The following is a 4424-nucleotide window of genomic DNA, read 5'->3' on the forward strand; positions in this document are numbered from 1 at the left end:
GCTTTGTGGCGAGTGTGTCCCCTTGCGCTAAGAACTCTCTTCAGATGTCTTTCGCTTATATGAAAACTGTGTCTACTGCAAAGCACAGTTTTAATGTCTTTATAGTTTAGTCCACGCTCAAAGTAAAAATCGATGAATCGCTCAAATAGGTGTGTGTCCTCCATCGCTGTGGTTGTTTCTAAGGTTTCAGTGCTGATTTGGAGGTGTATGGTACAGACTTTTGCAAAAGTCCGTCTTAATTTTTTTTTCTCCCATGTCCCCTGCGGGGCTCCGTACAAACTCTCCCACACGAAATGCCACGCTACATCTCAGTGTTACATGTGGGTTACAGGGAAAAAGTATGTAAAGAAAAAAGAAGTAGACACATTTTAAATTAGAGTTTTTGTTTGAAATGTTGTTTGAAATCTTAGTGTTGGGAAAATCCTGTACAACTAGTAGCATGGCTTCAGGTAAACCAGTGTTCATCTAAAATCTTATCAAATGGGAATGCCATGAAATTACTGCAGACAGGAGGTCTTATGAGCATGTCAGCATGCTAATGCTATTTGCTTTGTTTAATCAGTTTCACTTGTGACAGTATGATGGCCAATGAACACATTTAGGTCTATTTTTTTAATATAAGAAAAAAATCATACACAATAAGTAATTCCGCTGACCGCATCTATTGCCCCAGCTGCTGAGGAGATGAAAATGAAAAGCAAGAAGAGAAAACTTAACAGAGAGCGACAATAAAAGTGAAATGAGAAGAAAGTAGAAGTGAGTGTGATAGTAGAAAGACAAGGTTCCAGCAACCTAAAGGGACAAGAGAAAGATGATAAAAAGAAGAGAGAGTGAAAGAGCTGCGAAATGAACTCAATGCATTCAAAAAGGGAGACCAGAGATAACTAAGGCTGTGAAAAGCAACACAATGAGCTTCTAATGTCAGAAATAAGGGAGCAGGCATAAAATGGGAGGGCACAAGAAATGACTCATCATCTTTAAGTCCCGAGGGCAGGGAGTAGAGAGAGCTGCTTACACTACTGCCTTAAAAATAATAAAATAAGAAATAGAAGAGCACAAGTTGACCTGACACAGGTGCTCTAGCTATTGTATGTAATTTAACAAGGACAGGCAATGGGACTTCTGTTATTGGACATCTCTCAGGCAGGTTTTAGATTGTCCTTGTCCCACTGCTGATTTAAATGGCTAAATTACCTCCTCGACATGTCTTGAAGTTCTCCAGAGGCCTGGTAATGACCTAATCATTTGATTCAAGTGTGCTGACTGGTGTTATCTAAAACCTGCAGGACACCGCCCTCGAGGTCGGAGTTCGACACCCCTGGTCTATACTAGTTGATTGAAAGTTTTGGGGTTTTTTTTTTAAGGTTACATAGTCACCCCTGCCAGCCATTGGCAGTGAATGAGTTAAACCCATTGACTCATTCACTGCCATTGACGGCTATAGACGTCAATGGCAGTGAATGAGTTAATAAATCATTTACCATTGTCGCATTAAAATAAACACTGTGAGGCACTGTGTTTATAAGAGTTTTAATTAGTTAATGAATTTTATTCTGTGTTTTCCACCAGGGGAAAACTCCAACAGCCAAAGTCGCTGTAAAATGTTTTGAATAGTTCATAACATTTTCAGTGGTCATTGAAAACAAAGGCAAGCTCAATTTCCCTTGATGGAGGAATTTGGATATATCGCTTAACATAAAAAATCAAGAAGTGAAACTTCGAGTGGAAGCGAAAGCACAGGAGAAAAAGAAGACTCCGAAGTTAGATCGTAACCTAATGATCCAGAATAAACCCGTGTCTCAGCCTCTAAACCAGTGTTTTAGAAGTTCATCCCTAAATTCTCAGTAAGCTTGTTTTTCAACTCTTGTATATCATTGGATGTTCATACCTGGGTGCATAACAGCCACTAGAACAAGATGTACAGTCCAACACGGAATAGAACAGCAAGAGCTGAACTAACTTCAGTTCAGGCAGCGCAAGATGCCCTTCGACCAACACAAGATGCCGTACAGTTCTTTCAGCCAACACAAGATGCTGTTCAGCCCCTTCGACCAACACAAGATCGTACAGTTCCTTTCAGCCAACACAAGATGCCTGTTCAGTTCCTTCGACCAACACAAGATGCCGTTCGGCCCATCGACCGAACACAAGATGCCGTTAGGGCTTTTCAGCCAAGACAAGATATCCGTACAGTTCCCTTCACCAACACAAGATGCTGTTCGGTTCCTTCCACCAACACAAGATGCCGTCGGCCCATCGACCAACACAAGATGCCGTTAGGGCTTTTCAGCCAAGACAAGATACCGTTCAGTTCCTTCGACCAACACAAGATGGCCTTCAGGCCCTTCAAACAACACAAGACGCCCTTCAGGTAAAACAAGACGCCCTTCGGGCAACGCAAGATGCACTTCGGGCAACACAAGACGCCCTTCGGGCAACACAAGATACCTTTCGGGCAAAACGAGATGACCTTCGGGTCCTTCAGGCAACACAAGATAACCTTCGGCTCCTTCAGGTAACACAAGATGACCTTCGGGCAAAACAAGACGCCCTTCGGGCCCTTCAGGTAAAACAAGATGCCCTTCAGGCACAACAAGATGCCCTTCAGGCAAAACAAAATGCCATTCATGCAAAGCAAGATGCACTTCGGGCCCTCGAGGCAAAACAACATGCCTCTCAGGTCCTTCAGGCAAAACAAGAAGCCATTCGGGCAACACAAGAGGCCCTTCAGGCGAAACAAGATTCTCTTCAGGCAACACAAGATGCCCTTCAGGCGAAACAAGATTCTCTTCAGGCAACACAAGATGCCCTTCAGGCGAAACAAGATACTCTTCGGGCAACACAACATGCCCTTCATGCAGCACAAGATGCCCTTCGGGCAACAGAACATGCCCTTCAGGCGACACAAGATGCCCTTGGGTCAAGACCAGATATCCGTCAGCCTCTTCAGGCAACACGAGATGGTCTTAATGACACTTGTTCACCTTTTGTTGACGAATCAGCAGCAGGTAGCAGTTCTGACTATGAAGAAGTCATGAAACGCATTAATATGGAGTCTGAAACTGTGTTGGATGATGATTAAATAAACTTTAATGAAAATCTGCTCCACTCTCAGCTTATCCTCTCTTTCACTTCTCCAGTAATTTCAGTGGGCCCTGGAGGACATCCTGCCTCTTGCCTTGTTCTCACAGCATGGTCTCACTGAGCAAAATGCTCTGTGCAAACAACGTCACACAAGTAAACAGCTCACCTGATATGCTGTTAAAGGTCTTCACACCTGTTATTAATGATGATTTTTAATGATGAAACCTGCCTGTACCAGTGCAGTGTGACCGGCCTGGTGCTTTTTAATGAAGGCAGAAGGAGACGTGGTTTACAGGACTGTCCCTTGGAACAGGAGGCTGCTGGCCCAACACCACAAGAAGCCTGCAGGACCCCTGTTTGACATCAAATGTCAGCAGCAGTCTGTGTGTCAGCTTTGTCTCCCACACTGTGAGCTCATCTCCACAGGTGGAGGTCAGTTCTTGCAGGTCGCTCATGTGAATGATGAAGGCATCGAGTTTAATAATCCTCACCTCAGGATGAAGACTCTCCTCCTGACCCAGTCCAAGCTTTGGTTCTGCTCTTCTACAAACCCCCAGTTGATCCTGATCCCAGATCCATCCTCAGTGTGTTGTTGCTTCCAAGGAACATCGTGATCCGTGATTTTGATGATGAGTACTACGACAGCTACTTCACGACATTCCAGGTGATTTTAAGAATCCTCACAGATGTTGACCTCAGTCTGAAAGATAAGAGCAGCTCCACCTGTGTTTTGGAAAGAGATGTCTTTTCTCCCCTACAGTGGGAACTTAGTCGTCCTCCTTCGAGAGGCTGTTAAACACACAGAAGCTGCTTCATTGAAGGGATATCAGAACCTGTTCTCAGCAGCCTGATCGACAAACTGCTGGAGAAAAAGGTGATAACTGATGCAGAGAGGGAGGCAGCAGATGCAATGAAAAACAGAGGGGAAAAGGCACGTTTTGTTATCAACACTGTGAGGAGTGAGTTCACTTTCTCCATGAGAATGATCACATCCTCTGTCAGCGCCTCAGGTTAAACTGAACGGATATTTTATGGATCATAATGTGTTTCTTTAATGACGCCAAAGTCATTTTTATCTTTCTTTGACAACTGAAGTGAGTGAAGAAAGACATTTTTTTTTAATTTTATTCTGAAACCATATAATTTAATTTCATCAATTGCAGCTGCATTATCTAATGGTCATTCAGTGACTTTTTGCTTGAACATTTGTCACAGACGTTAGACTTCTTCTGTTAAGTTGTTGTGACTGTGTGAAACCAAATCTGACAGGTGAAGATAATTCTTTGAAAAAAATTTGCATTAAAATAAATTGATTTGTTTCAAAAAGTTCTATAAAATTA

Source organism: Haplochromis burtoni, unplaced genomic scaffold (genome assembly GCF_018398535.1).
Source record: "Haplochromis burtoni strain Fernald_Lab_line unplaced genomic scaffold, NCSU_Asbu1 Contig_527, whole genome shotgun sequence".
Classification (NCBI taxonomy): Eukaryota; Metazoa; Chordata; class Actinopteri; order Cichliformes; family Cichlidae; genus Haplochromis; species Haplochromis burtoni.